This window comes from Argiope bruennichi, chromosome X1 (genome assembly GCF_947563725.1).
Source record: "Argiope bruennichi chromosome X1, qqArgBrue1.1, whole genome shotgun sequence".
Classification (NCBI taxonomy): Eukaryota; Metazoa; Arthropoda; class Arachnida; order Araneae; family Araneidae; genus Argiope; species Argiope bruennichi.
Window position 1 is genome coordinate 107,448,320 of NC_079162.1, and position 16,532 is coordinate 107,464,851.

General features: G+C 29.4%; 1 long non-coding RNA gene across 2 annotated transcripts; it reads left to right on the forward strand.

Annotated features, from left to right (window-relative positions):
• The first annotated feature begins 3,576 nt into the window (after window positions 1–3,576).
• On the forward strand, window positions 3,577–12,220 carry LOC129958627 (uncharacterized). 2 transcript variants are annotated; one of them, XR_008783271.1, is made up of 7 exons: window positions 3,577–3,987; window positions 5,923–6,093; window positions 7,575–7,734; window positions 7,985–8,245; window positions 8,743–9,020; window positions 9,506–9,754; window positions 11,960–12,220. It is a non-coding gene; the product is annotated as an uncharacterized LOC129958627 (long non-coding RNA). The 2 variants fall into 2 exon arrangements; XR_008783270.1 differs by having other exon boundaries at window positions 3,579–3,966.
• Window positions 12,221–16,532: the final 4,312 nt, after the last annotated feature.

Below are 16,532 nucleotides of genomic sequence, written 5' to 3' on the forward strand. Positions count from 1 at the left end.
ATTTCTAAAAGTAAGTAAAATGTGTACCTGATAAGAAAGAAAGAAGCAAAAATGTATACATTTTTTAATTCTTTTACTTCTTTAGATACTTAATGATGGACATGAATGTTGTATATTTGTTTCTAAAATTTCTTAAATGTTATTAATTTTCTTCTTTTAAGAACAACAAAGTCTTACAAGCCGTTTTTCCCTTCTAATTTTTCTATAACTGTTTTCACTTTTTGTTGTTGTTGTTTTGACAAATCATGCAAACTTATCTAGGTAATATTGGAAGAAGCATTTTGCTATTTTAATTAATTGTTGTTGTTGCTAATCTCCATGGTCTGACTTAGTCAGACCAAATCCAAAAATCCGTTGACAAGAAGAAAAACGAGGAAGGGAGAAGAATAAATTTCTCCCCAATGAAATCCTAAACATTCCAGAATATGTTTAGCAGAGGCCTGATGCTGGCAGCATTTCGGGCAAAGAGAGTAAAATTTTTCACCCTGAGAAAAGAAAAGACATTTAAGGTGGCCACTGGCAAGGTGCGACAGGCAAGTGTTGGTTTTTCTATCATAAGGAAGATTTAAGGACTGCCCCGGCTTATTGGCTCTATACCAATCATGAGCAGGGGGAACCATCCAATTCCTCTTATTTAGGAATTTCGCCTGAGAGAACAGTTCTAAGTATGAGAGCTCAGCAGAAGATGAAGTCTCTAGGCTGCTTCCTTTCTTTGCAAGCCTGTCTGCTATTTCATTACCAAGTAGATCCACATGAGATGGGATCCACTGGAAATGAATATCATGTTGAAGTGAAATCAGCTTCAACTTCTGAAGAATAGACAAACTTGCTTTATCTCCAACATAGGTCCAATTGTTAAGGTGTTCCATTGAGCTGCGGCTATCATTAAGAATCCAAAGGTTCTTATAATTATTTTCGTGTAAAATTTTCTTAAGTCCCTCATCGATTGCTAGAAGTTTGCTTCTAAAAACGGAACAGAAGTCTGGATTTCGCTGACATAGAGAAAAACTAGACTGAGGAGTTACAATATAGATCCACTACCTGCAGAATTGTCGATTTTGCTGCCATCAGTATACAATTTAATGTCACATTTAGGGATTTTATTAATGACTCCCAAGGCCAATTATCTAAGGTATTTTGACGCATTTTCCTTTTTATTAATGGGAACAGGAAGGTTGAAATGAAAGTGAACCCTGGTAAGTTCTTCAGTAGGATTCATACAGGAGTGAAGAGAATGTGGCTCTACATTTTTAGGAATTATATTCTGAGACAAGATTTGACTAAAGGGACTATTTTTCTCGAGTCTCTGGAGGTTAGTCCAATTTCTTAGGTATTTTGAGGTGTTGTTTTGAATGCCATAACTGGAAAGTTTGTTGTAATATTTGATAAGGTTAGCATGCCTTCTAACATGGAGAGGTTTAAGGTCGGCTTCATAAAGGACAATATCTGAGGGGCAACTTCGTTTCAGACCAGTTATTATACGAGCTGCACTCAGCTGAACTAGTTCAAGTTTCTTCAAGCTGGAAACGGAGGCACAGCAATAAATTGGGAATCCATATTCAAGTAAAGGTCTGATGATAGTTAGATAAGTAGTTCTAAGGGTAATCGCGTCAGCTCCCCAGTCTCTACCTGAAATATATTTAAGGATGTTTAATCGTTTTCTTGCTTTTAAGACTATGTAATCAAAGTGCTTATTACTTGTAAGTTCAGAATCCAAAACAAATCCTAAATACTTTGGGTGTTTTTCATGTGCAAGTTCTTGATTTTCAAGCATCAATTTTGGTTTGTAGTTGTATAAGTGTTTATTGGTTGTAAAAAAGATGGTAATTGATTTGGCAGGATTAAATTTGAGTTTAAGTTCTGCAGCAAACTCGGACAAGGCCTTCAAAGACTCATTGAGTTTGATCTGTAGAAGGTTTATATCGAATCCAGAGCTCCAAAGCGCAATGTCATCAGCAAACATACCAATGCGTGTTCCAAAAGAGATAACTTTTTCTGCACCTGCTAAAAACAAAGAGAATAGTGTTGGACTAATCACTGTACCCTGTGGGACACCTTGGCTCAGATGAAAATTATTTGAAAGTGTCTTATTGAACCTAACCCTGATAGATCTCTGTTGTAGATAATCTGAGATCCATGCCAAAGTATTGCCACGGATGTTAAAGGTATTATGCAGCTTAATGATTAATTTGTGTTTCCAAACTCTATCGAAGGCTTTTGTAAGATCTAAAAAAGCAGCCACGGTATGATGCGTTGGCTTGTGGTTATGAGCATCTCTGATAGTCTGGGCAAAGTAAAGAACTTGGTCAATGGTACTGTGGCCCCTTCGAAAGCCATACTACTCACAAGGCATAAGATTATTTTGGTTTAGGAAGAATTGTAGTCGAATAAGGATCATTTTTTCCATAACCTTGCTAATTTTACATGTAAGTACTATTGGTCTAAAATCCTCAGGGGAGGAAGAATTCTTGTTAGGCTTTTTAACTGGAATAATGATGGCCTTTTTCCATTCCTGTGGTAAGCGTCCTTTCTTCCACGATAAGTTGAAAATGTCAATAAGTCTTTGTTTTCCCATACTTCCAAGGTATTGAAGCAAACGGCCAGAAAGTCCATCTGGTCCAGGAGATTTTAATTAATAAACTTTATTGAATGAATGAATGCAACTCTGTTTAATGAAAAGGAAAAATATGAAAATTTTTGCAGCCTGAGAGTTTAGCTTTTTTTCATGATCATTTTATTTTTGCTTAATATTTTACAGTAAATTTTTTGTTAAAAAACTTTCTAACTTACGTAAGCTGACTGAGCTATTATGCAAATTTTATAAAAATGTGAAGTAATTTCATACATTGAAATTAGCGCGTCATCCCTAGTTTTATTAAATGTCTCTCTTTCGTACTTTTGAAGTGATATTTTGAAACTTCATCAGAAGTAATTTTTAAAATTGTTTAAATCGCTGCCTTATTAATCAAAAAAATAGTTTACTAAATTATTTTTTTATTGTTATTTTTGCTATCATGCCAGCTTGAGTTATTTCCATGGATTTTATTTTAGAAAAACGACATGTCGAATCCATATCCTTCTTCCTTTTTAACAGTATACGCCGAATATTGAAGAGAATGCATCCCACACTTGGTATTTTCAAAGCAATTTAAAAATAAAAATAATTATAATTTCAATTTTTATATTTCCATTAGCTGACTATAGTTTGATAAAAATATATTTTGTTTTAGAAATACGTTTTTAAATCAAATTTTTACTTTTTTTTTTCAGTTTCTGGTTTTTGTTTTAAGAACTGTAATTAAAGAATAAAATCCTCTATTTTACTGAAAAAGAAATTCCATGATATGATATACAAACTACTTTTTAAGTTTCAAGTTCTGGTTCTGAAAAGCCACATTTTATGCATAAAATTTCTTAAAATATATATATAATTTTTCCTATTTGCTTAAAGAAAAGGAACAATTTTTCATTTTCTTGAAATAAGATATTCCAATCGGATATTTTAAGTAGTTTTATACATAAAATATGGCTATTCAGAACCAGAACTTGAAACTTAAAATGCATTTTGCATATTTAAAATCATGGAATTTCTTTTTCAGAAAAATAAAAGATTTTATTCTTTGATTACCATTGCAATATCTTATTTCAATAAAATGAAAAGTTATGATAATTTTTAACAATAATAATAATAATTTTTAACTTGAATTGTTAAATTTTTCTAATGTTTTTTTTTATTTTTATTTTTTTAATTTGATAATATCAACAAAAATTTGCCCAAATTCCACGGAGAACTGGACAATGGATTCTCGTCACAGCAAGGGATCAACAATATAACATAAAGGAACCTAGGAGAAATAATAATAGGTGCACAAACCTGGACAACATGCTTAAGCAAATGGAAAACAACCTGGAAGATAATGAAGCGGAATCAAGTCATCATACGGTTGAGTGAGCTTCATTCTTGTGGTATGTGCCCTATGGATAGACGTAATTATGTACGGCTAATAGAACAAAGAGATATTAATGGGCCAGTACAGTTTAATAAGATATTTTCTAAAATTGGATTAAACAGTAATACAGGGGAGGATAACAGAAATAGAAAAATATATAGCAAAAACAGAAAGAAAAAACCTCCTTCGGAGAATTTCTTCCAAAAAATAGAAAAATCAAAACAAAAGATAGACACCGATGAATTTATATTTCCAAATACCAGAAACATAAGTCTAAATATAGAACTAAATGAACAATGCGATATAGGGACATCAAATAAATTAGCAAAATTAGAGGAAGGAGATTCTACGTCAACCACTCCCAAAACCCGACCCCTTTTGTTAAGAACTATAAAAAGGTTTTAGATAAATTAAAACAAAAATTCGGCAAAAGTAAACGCACCAATATCAAATAAATTTGTAAAAGTATACCCAGAAACGGCAGAAAAGCATAGAGCGATACAAAATTACCACAGGGAGGAAAAAAATCGAATTCTACATCATATGAACAAAATTTTGAGAGGTCATTCAAAGTGGGAATCAAAGAATTACATCCGAATACTGAAGATAAAGAAATTAAATATGAATTAAATGAGGAAATATCAGACACTAAGATAATAAAAGTTGCTCAGTTAAAAAATATTAGATGCATAACACCTCTCTCTATCTTCCTGGTTGAAATAAGGAAAACCAAACATGACGCGAAGATCTTCGAATTAAAAACATTGCTATACTTAAAAAAAAAAAAAAAAGGAAAACTACCGATAACCAGCAGGCGCGACTCAGTGTTACAAATGTAATCGTTTGAATCACACTAGTACTAATTGAGAATTTAAACGATATGTCAAAAGTGCAGAGAACACACGAGTATATACCATATAACAACACCCCTGAAGGATCCGAAGTGCATCAATTGTAAATAGATCGATCACATTTATTCTTGACTTAGATGCCCAGCAATTCCCAAAGCAAAATTCATTAGAGGACAAGCCATCAATTATAGTAGACCGTAACTCGAGTTCATTCCGAAACCATATAAAAGACAGAAAAACATTTCACACTCGGAACAAGTACAAAAATTTAGGCAGAGACTACAAAAGATGAAACACCCCGCAAAAGCTCTAATGAGAAACAATACCGAAACACCAACTGACCCAAGAAAACAATGTAATCAATTTCGATAATAGTTAGGGTTCATAGGAAAAATAAAAGCAATGATGGAAGGTCTTGGAAGCGTCCTCAACCTTATACAGACAGTTAGTGAATAATTTAAACTTAATATAGTGGAAGATAAAATAATGAATATAATATCTGACTTACCGTAATAGTACCACAGTATTTCATAATATTTGGGATATATTGAGCAATATTTGAATACCGTGAAATACCGAATACCGTAACAATAATATTATACTATATCCAATAATATTCAAAATAGCCCGAAAAGGGTAAAGAAAAAAAAGTAGAAGTATCGTAAATGTAAGATTTCATCATTAAGATATTCGCTTTGTATTTAAATTGTTTAATTTCTAAAGCTCAAAACTTAGAATTTTCTAAAACAACAGCAATTAAAAGTTTTGTCTCTCTCACAGGTACCTGTTTTTTTATGTCTCCCCTCTCAAATTAATTAGATATAACGCTATTGTTAATTAATTATGTTTAATAATATGTGAATGCTATATTTTGCATTATAATATTAAAATCAAGTGTTTTATTTTTTAGAATGGAATGACGTTTATTCGGTATTTTTATACATTTACTAACACTTCAGTTATCTATTACGGGGCATATGTAATTTAATTGTGCGCTTTTGTATGTAGCTCTGAATTTCATGTTTAATTTTAAAAATACAGTTAGTACTGTTTAAATGTTTGCAATAAGTAATATAGGATCAGATAAATTATGCTAGTTATATTAATGTCTCGTTTTAAAGCAACACGAGGGCTATTTTGGAATGGACCTCCTAATTTGGAACCGCAGTCAGATGATGAGGATGGCGCCTGAACTGGCACCCCCTCCCCTCTAATCTTCCACTCCACGGCACCAAGAAAACTGGTGCCTCGGACATGTTTTAGAGAGAAATGAGGAACTCGATGAAGTAGAGGTAAGATTTCTTTATCCATCTGCGCCATCTCCTAACTCCTGTGACTCCTACTGGAAGAATTTATGTTCTTGACAGTCATGTAGACCAAAGAAATGAAGCTTTTTCGAGCTTAAATTTATAAACAGATCTTATTATTTAATAGCAAGCTTTTTTTTTAGATATATTAGTGGAATCTCTCTATCAGTGTTCATGTTTATTTTCATAAAAATGACCATATTAGCATTATTGTATTAATTAAAGTTAATTCAAAGTTGAATTAATAGAAAAGAAGGTTTATTATTTATGTTTTACAAAAATAAAACCATTATCATCCTAAATTCATATTTTATTATATGATTTATAACAATGCAAACCATTCATGGAATTGATTTGAAAATTTTAAAATATGCACTTTTCGAATTAAAAATTTTAAATTAGATTTTAAGAATTTTTTACTTATCTGAACCTATATAGTCTTGCACTTCATTGGAAAGAACATACAAAATGCTATAAAATGGCATTCCGGGTCTCTAGCTATAGGAGCAATTAGGAAAGCTTATACAACAATTCGAAAAATTGCCATCCGCTGTTTTTAGCTCCATTTTTGAAAACTGTAAAGATTTATAATTAAAAAACAACTGGCCTTAAATAAATTTTCATATTTTTCCTCAAATTCCTCTCAATAAAATTTCGTGTTTTTCCAAATCTTTATCTACCGTATATTTGCAGCTAATTTCAAGAAAATATGAGATGGTGAGGATTACACCGTGTTGAATTGACGTGGAATAAACCTATAGGCATTTTAAAAGTTCACATAAAAATATTTCTTCCACTTATCCTTCTAGAAAATATCATGTTTTATCTTTATTTTTCTGAAAGTTACACTTTTGAAGGTTTAGTTTGAAGTAAGAATTAACTTAATCTTTTAATTTGAACTTTTGTCAACATGAAGGCAACACGTTGCTAATTCATCTGTATTAAAGCCTTTTTCACTTATTCCTGTTTCAAATTGTTGTTATGCCATCAAAAAAATTAAATTACCCTTTTCATTTGTAGGCTTACAAGGGTTAAACCTCAGAGAATTGCATTTTATTGAAGTAATTTAGAATTAATCTTCTGCAATACATACTTTCAACCATCATTTCCAACAGCATTGAATTTACTTTCATCACTGAATATGATATTATTCCAAAACTCTTTAGGTTCAGAAATATATATTTTTAAGAAAAAGCAATTATTTTATCTCAATTAATCTTTAAACTAAAGGTAATTTTTATAATGGAGGAAATTTTATGAAAAATCATACTAACACTTCATGCAATCATTACTAACACTTAAGTTATCTATGGAGAATATATAATTTCATTGTGCGCTTTTGTATGTAGCTCTAAATTTTATGTTTAATTTGAAAAATACAGTTAGTATTGTTTAATTGTTTGTAATAACTAATAGTGGATCAGATAAATTATGCTAGTTACTTATATTAATGTCCCGTTTTAAAGCAACACTAGGGCTATTTTGGGACGGACCTTGGAAGTTTGAACCGCCATCAGATAATGAGGACGACATCTGAACTGTCGACATCTGCACCACCAGAACCCTCCAAACTTCCACACCACACCAGTGGGAGGACGCTTTTCCAACCTAAGCAACCTTACACAGGTAAATTTTAAATATTGTGTATGTAGATTATATTAATTTGTATTTATATTAATTAGTTTGTTTAATACAGTATTCTGAGTTTGTATCATTCATAGAGAAGGATACTATGTCTACATTACTTTTAATTTTTTCTTTCATCCCAAAGTGATCACATTAAGCTGAGTCGACTGTAATGAAAAATATATGGCTGAGATAAGCAAAAATATTAGTCCTGATTATTTCATTATTTCATTATTATTTTTTATTTCAGATATACTTATAATGTTTCTAAAACTCCAGGATTTTGTCCAAATTTGAACAAGTGTTTAAAAACGCAATCATCCCTGATGAGCGATTCGGAAAAATTATTATTCTTTCATTTGATGAAACTTTGATAAAAGCAGGATCAACATAAGCTACAGACTTAGATTGCGTTGATGGGTTCACCACGTTCAGACAAGAAAACAATGATAAACCACCATATGCAACTGACAACCTCATGGCCCAAGGAATTGTCAAAAATTGGAAGCAGGTTATTATGAAATCTTTTTATAAATTTTTAATATATATGTAAGTAGAAATATATACATAAGAATATATACAAAAATTATTATAATTCTCAAATAATGCATATATTACCTTTCTATTGATATTTTTTTACTCATAAATTTAAGCAATAAATTACATTTTTGTTAATTTCAAGTATTAGGTTATAATTTCACCTCCCCTACAAACAGTTTTAGTTTAAAGAATTTGGTAATTGACATTTTGACATTGACATACACGCAATTGACATTTTGCATTCTTTTTAGTTAGAGGTTGTCTCTATTGTATGAGACCAAGTTAGCAGAGTTTTATGATTTTTAATAATTATATTTTAATGAACCATTACACTACTGTGCAGTCTTATTCTAAATATAAACTAATTTAACTAATTTATTTGACTACTTTATAGATATTTTGTTACTCATTTTGTTATAATTTTTCTTCCTCTGCTTTATAATAAGTGAATTCATATTAAATTTCCAGGTCCATGAAACAAAGGACTTCTTAAAATCTTGAATGTGACAACAGAAAATCTTTGCTTTATACAAAAAAAAAAAAAAAATGTATGCATTGTACGATCCTTCTCACCTTCTGAAATTTGTAAGAAATAACCTGATGAATTTATTATAAAGACATAATCATAAGCTACAGACTTAGATTGCGTTGATGGGTTCACCACGTTCAGACAAGAAAACAATGATAAACCACCATATGCAACTGACAACCTCATGGCCCAAGGAATTGTCAAAAATTGGAAGCAGGTTATTATGAAATCTTTTTATAAATTTTTAATATATATGTTAGTAGAAATATATACATAGGAATATATACAAAAATTATTATAATTCTCAAATAATGCATATATTACCTTTCTATTGATATTTTTTTACTCATAAATTTAAGCAATAAATTACATTTTTGTTAATTTCAAGTATTAGGTTATAATTTCACCTCCCCTACAAACAATTTTAGTTTAAAGAATTTGGTAATTGACATTTCGACATTGACATACACGCAATTGACATTTTGCATTCTTTTTAGTTAGAGGTTGTCTCTATTGTATGAGACCATGTTAGCAGAGTTTTATGATTTTTAATAATTATATTTTAATGAACCATTACACTACTGAGCAGTCTTATTTTAAATATAAACTAATTTAACTAATTTATTTGACTACTTTATAGATATTTTGTTTTAATTTTTCTTTCTCTGCTTTATAATAAGTGAATTCATATTAAATTTCCAGGTCCATGAAACAAAGGACTTCTTAAAAACTTGAATGTGACAACAGAAAATCTTTGCTTTATACAAAAAAAAAAAATGTATGCATTGTACGATCCTTCTCACCTTCTGAAATTTGTAAGAAATAACCTGATGAATTTATTATAAAGACACGTCTGTTGGAAATTGTTCACAAGATGATATTCCTACACCTCGTACAGCCTTTGCAAATTGGAAACATATTATGGAACTCTATCAGATAGATACAAAAGAAGTAAGAATAAATCTTTTCTTAAAAAATACATTTTATAAATAAACCTAAAAAACAAAGTTTTTCTCTTGCAACTTTTATTGGTCTTTAATTCTTATAATTTTAATAATTAGTAATATTTACACAAATAAAAACTTAAATTTGTACTTTATCATCAGTATTAAATATTAAAACTTTTTATAATAACCATTATATTTTGTATTAAAACATTCTTAGGAGTGTGGTTAATTGAACAAAACGAAATTACTTCTCACAGAAGTACAATAAGCGGTAAACGAGGGAGATTCCCTTGTGAAGTTTCAGTTCGTCTCCCCTCTTCCTAGTGAAATAGAGAAAGTTATATAAAAATTAAAAATATATAAGAGTCGTAAAGACACTAGTAACGCCACTTGGAGATGACGTCACTAGTAAACTTTGCAGAGATGCATTACAGAGTAAATTATCGTTGTGATACTAAATGCGAATAGAAATCAAATGAATATTTTCTTAACATCTAATTTTGTTTCTTTTATAAGTTCCAAAAGATAGAATGAAAAAAATGCAGTATAAAATTTAACCTGGCATATAATTAAAGTGAAAAATTTAATAATTCTTACCATTCGAGTTGGATTTTTCTAGTGATGATATCCTGTTAAATTTTAAAACAATATAAAGTTCATTTAGAGGGATTTTTTGTTCAAATTTAAAACTAATGATTAATAATATCTTGAAATACATATTCTATAATAAGTAGATTTTCCATTCTTATATTCATTTTATGGAAGAATAAATATATGTATATGCAAAACGATTTGTATACTAACTTATGCTACTTGAACTAGTGATCTTTTCAAATATTTGAACAAAGCTCTGACAAATTCAAATGAATAGTTAGGCTTCCAAAGAATGTTTTGGTAGAAATTCTTTATTATTACTTTGAACAGAATCTTCCATTCTTCTAATTCATTTTATGGAAGAATAAATATATGTATATGCAAAACGATTTGTATACTAACTTTTGCTACTTGAACTAGTGATCTTTTCAAATATTTGAACAAAGCTCTGGCAAATTCAAATGAATAGTTAGGCTTCCATAGAATGTTTTGGTAGAAATTCTTTATTATTATTTTGAACAGAATCTTCCATTCTTCTAATTCACCGTTGTGAAGTTCTCTGTCTCTGAAACTATAGTATTAAACTCATTTCTACTTAAATTATACATATAAATAAAATATTTAGAGAAGATGTGATCACAGTTTTGACAAATCACATTATTCCCATTTTGTAAAACGTATTCAATGATATTCCTCAAATAATGGTACTGGCAAGCTAAGTCTCAAGAAATAATCAAATGATGAACAAGAAATCGTTATCATGTTTCGCGATGTAATATTCATATTGTACAAAAAAGTGTTTATTTCGGCCGTTGGAGTTTTCATACTAGCGATCTCTTTACACGGTTTTTGGAACTACTTAGAGGACTATCAGACACTTTTCATGTTTATCATACTATAAAGCATCACTCAATTGATACTTTAACGTGAGAAACGGTAAACGGTATATATATATTTGCAATTTTAATCTATGGATCAAGGGAACTTACCTTACATGATTGGTTTATTTTTGCAATTTGATAGGTATTTTCATTTTTATATAATCTCTTAATAAGTGTTGCACAATCTTTCATTGGAAAAATTATAATATTTTTCAAATGCCAAAAATTTCAATAATTATTTTCATTTGAGAAAAATAGAGAGAATAGTTATGATGAAAGAATTTATAGAACCAATTTCAAAAGCAAGACAATAAAGAAATAGTTTATTAGAATGGAGATGCCAAGATGCTCAATTTATTCTTTTTATTAGTAACTTATTTAAAAAAATTGATTGCATTGTTTTTTGTTGAAGATACTAATTTAATGTCCTATTTTAAATAGTACTGTGAAAAATATTTTTGAAATAATATATATAGCTTGGGTAGGTTTCTAAAACACAAAATTCACTTTCTATTTCTGTTTGATAAAACTTATAAGAAAACGTGAAAAGGGGATTCATAATTTAAAGAAGACTTAAATTAATTGGGTCCTGAATAACTAAAAAAATTATGTCACATTGGATCATCCTTTTGGCAAACTCATGCAAGATATATGCATAAATAAAAAATAAGGAATTTATATAATATATTCCAGTACTTTGGAACTTATGCTTTTTTTCTTGTCTCTTTTTACAGCTACAACCACTTCAAAATAAAAATATACCCAAAGAAAAGAATTAACAGAAATATTTGGCCTGGCGTCATCCTTCACTGGAACGGATTTGAAAAAAGCTCCTTTTTGCGCATCTGATTTGGTCAATTGACCGCCTGAGGTGGAATCACTTGAAGTATGAAGTTGATGAAAGAAGATAAAATAAATATTCCTGATTGTAAAAATTAATTTTATGTTTGAAAAACTGTTTTATGTTAAAAGAATAAACGATCTTTATATCTGTATATGTTTTATTCAGTTTGAATATCTTATATCTATGCTTTTTAAAAACATAACTTAAAATAGGCAAATTTATAAACGGATTCATATTATTGAATAATCAATAGGTGAAACTTAATCTTTCTTTTAAAGATTATAGTTTTGAAATCATTTTTCTTTCTTTTCAGTATAAACATGTTCTTAAAGATGTTAAAAACTGCACTTTATTCACTTGCGCATTCTTTTCAATCTTTTGACTATTTTTTTTTCATTCAAATTATTGATGTTTAAGAAAAGTTTTAAAAAATTTGAATTAAAATTCCTGCTTGCTAGGTGGGATCATTTTTTTAAGAAAGTTGCTCATATTTTTTTGGTAAAAATTATAATTTTTAAGAACTTAGGAACCAAACTAGTTGCATTTTGAATTTATTCATTTTTAAAAGAAACTGATTTGAGAAACTGATTTAATGCAATTGAGTTCTTTCATATTATTATTATCTTAGTCAAAACTTTTTTGTTTTTGTTTTTAAATATTTTGTCTCATGTACTAAAATATTTATTCTACTTAAATAGATTTGAATAGAATTTTACAGCAGTAAATTTGCACTTTAAAATTCATAAATATCATTACATTTTGATTCCATAAATTTCCAGTGAACGAACTTACGCTATTACACAATGTTCCTTAATAAAGGTTTGTAACTTTTGGTAAATCTTAAGAAAAGGATTTAAAAACCTTATAATGAACTTATGAAGTTGGAAACAAAATTTAGGCCATGGTAATTAAATTGTGAGATATAATGCTTTAAAGAAACTTGAGTAAAATAAATGAGTATAAACACCTTGTGAATTGAAATATATAAGAGTGTGACTGAATTTACATTTCTTCTTCACTGTCTTCATAAATGAACTCGGAGAAAAATTAGACGTACTCAGCTTATTTTCGAGAAATTTCAGTATTTTTTTATTGTAAAATAATTTAAAAGTTAAAGAAGTTTAGGAAATATTACTTAAATTCTTTTTTCTTTTCTTTAAAGAATGTTAAGTATTGCCTTTTTTTCTGTGCTTTGTAAATAACGGATTACAAAAGCTGGAAAAAGAATATATGGAAAGCAATATATATTGATACTTCATAGTATAATATCGGGAAACTATATTATACAATATAGAAAAACTATATTATGTAATACTAAAACCCAGTATTGAATAATATAATGAAAGTGTTGCATTTCACATTGTTTTAATATTGTAAACAATACTGTATAATATTGTTTTCCAAATTTTACAATATTATACAATATAATGTGCTACTTAGAAACATGAGTAACCGAACTACTGTCAACATTCAATACTACGGTTATATAATTTTAAAAGTAAAATCGTACATAGTCTGGATATCATTTTTTGGAACGCAAACGGATTAAGAAACAGGAGTACCGACATATTCTTAATACAGGAAACTAAGCTGAGGCGAAAAATTATTATTAATATCCCAAACTATGAATTTTACAGAACAGACAGGAAACAAACAAATATTATACGCACCTAAGGCGGAGGAGTCGGCATTCTGATTTAAAAAAAATATCATTTTCACATTCCTTGTCCAAAATTTCAATTTGTAGAAGCGACAACTGTTTCCTTAAACCTTAATAATAGAGACACTTTTACCGTAACTTCAATTTGCATTCCTTTTTACAACCCTACAAAATACACACTAGACCTAGAAACGCTAATTCATCTCCGCCCCAACCAGTGGTGGTTTTCGCATTGGTAGCGGAGACACCTCCAGATCTATAGGGGCTCAAAATCTATTTCAATGTATATCGTAATACTAATCTGAAGGCAAATTTTCTTGTTTATAATCTCCCCTCCAGTCTGCTTCACAAAATTTTTCTCCAGTTACTTTTTTTTTAAATGAATGAATAAAAAGAGTCAAATGAAATGGTGGGAGGGAATAAACACTGATTTAAATACTGACAAATGCAGATCACTAAGTAATTTCGAAAGCCTTGGTATTTAGGGAGTTTCTAAGATATAAAAACAGATATTATTAAATCAACTATCTATATATCTAAAATAACAAAGAAAAAAATTAACCAATCATTCACTCTCAACCACTGGTACGATTTCGCATATTTCTATTTCAATGAGAGCTCGTCATCCCTAAGACATCAATGATCGCCTGCGCCCTCTACTGCCACATTTTGAGAATTATCACAAAATAAATCTAAATTCAACCCTCGGCTTTAACAACCGGATAACCAGGCTGATCAGTTTTATTCGTCAAATAATTTCGCCATTTTGCATACATAGCAAATCAAGCGGTATGCTTTTTGCTTATTATAAAAGAATACTTTAAAATATTTTCACTTATTATAATGAAATGCAATTGCCCAAATGTAGTTGAAAAAATTAAATTATTACTTTTAATTTGATGAGTGAACAGCTAATCACTGAAACTAATTTAAGTTAAAAGTATAAAAAGAATATTTATTCAATGAGAAGAAATATTGAATGGTAATAATTTACATTAATCTTCGAATTCTGGTGATATAGTGCAATTTTCTTTTCTGATAGAATCAAATTTGTCAATATTGAGGGGATTCTATTTTCCCCCAAAAATGTCTAATCGTTGCTCTAGCAGGTTACTTCCATTTTCAAAGTCAGATCACTTAGTGGAATATCACATTTTTTTCTAAATTTGTGGAAACATTCTAAATGCAGTAAATTACAAATGGCAATTAAATATTTAATTAAAAATTCTTTGATTGATTTTTGTTTAGTTTTTCCTAAATTGAAATTTAGCATTAAGCCGAGCCGAATCTGCAATTCAAGATCAGTAAGATCATTTTCTGTTCTAAAATAATCAAGAACTATTTGCAGAATAGTGCGAGTTAATTGTCTCCCTAATTTATTGAAAATGGTGTTATCTAAAAAATTATAGACATATTGTCCTAATTAAAATCAAGAAAAAGGATATTTTGATATAATGATGCCTTTCAATGTCTGTTTCTATGTTTGTAAAATTTCACTCTCTTTTTTTTTTTTTTTTGTTCATCTTTTCTGTTATCCAATCAAAAGAATAAATATAATGCCTACTCAATATGCACTTTTACACCTCCCTCTAAAATTTAATTTAATTTTGTCTATTACTTGGAAATAACATTTCTATAATTTCCTTTCTAAAAATTTTTATTTAACTTCACTTTTTTAATCAGAAAATATGCTAGAATATAAAATATTCCATTCAGATTTTACAAAATTTAAAATGTTTATTTCAGCTCGAAGATCAGAAAGAATACAAAATTTTCCTCTAATAGTACTCTGTTTATTATAAAATTTATTATAATTCATAAAAAAAATTAGTGATTTATGAACTCACATCCGTATTTACTACAAACAGAAAATGCTGTTATCACCAAAAAATTCGAGCACGGGATTTTGAAAACTCTCAACATTTAGACTTCCCTCAGCCTGTAAAGCAGAGTTTGGAAATTATGTCTGTCTATAAATCTACGAACACTATAACTCAAAAACATCTTGAGCTATACAGATGAAATCTGGAGTGTCGTCTTTAGTGAGCACGAAAACTACAAAAGGTAAATACCTATGTGCATAACATTTGGTACACAAATTTAGCCTCTAAAGTTAGATACCTCTCAATATTTTGAATCAAATCTTTCGGAGTATACCGTGTATTGGTCTGTACTTTTGCATGCACGTAAACGTGATAGTTTAAAAAGGCAACGTCCATATTCCATCCTCCATAAAAGTCCATATTCGGTATTTTTTAAAATTATACCAATAAATAATACTATTAAATTTAACTACTTCCCGGAAACGTGGAAACAGCAATGATAGCTCCAATATTAAAACCAGAGAAAAACCAAACGCAGCCAGAAAATTACAGACCAATTTCACTACTAAATATCCTCAGCAAGCTAACAGAAAATTTCATTCTCGAAAAAATTAATGACCACCTAATAACAAACCAGATTCTTAGCCCTCGAACAATTCGGGCTTCATAAAATCTTTCGCAATGATACGCAAACTGTCAAATGATTTCGTGTACACAATAAGTGGGTTTGAAAAAGAGGAAAGCACAAGTGCAGTTTTTCTGGATAAACAGAAAGTCTTCAATAGAGTCTGGGTGCAAGAACTAATTCACAAATTAATAAAATATGACACTCTCCCTAATCTAGTTCAGCTAATAAAGTCATATCTTAACGAATGAAAAAATTTTGTACGAATAAACAATAAACTATTTTCACCGAAAACCATGACGGCAGGCATACCACTAGAAGAAAAATTCCCCCCTGTACTCTATTCAACTTTCGT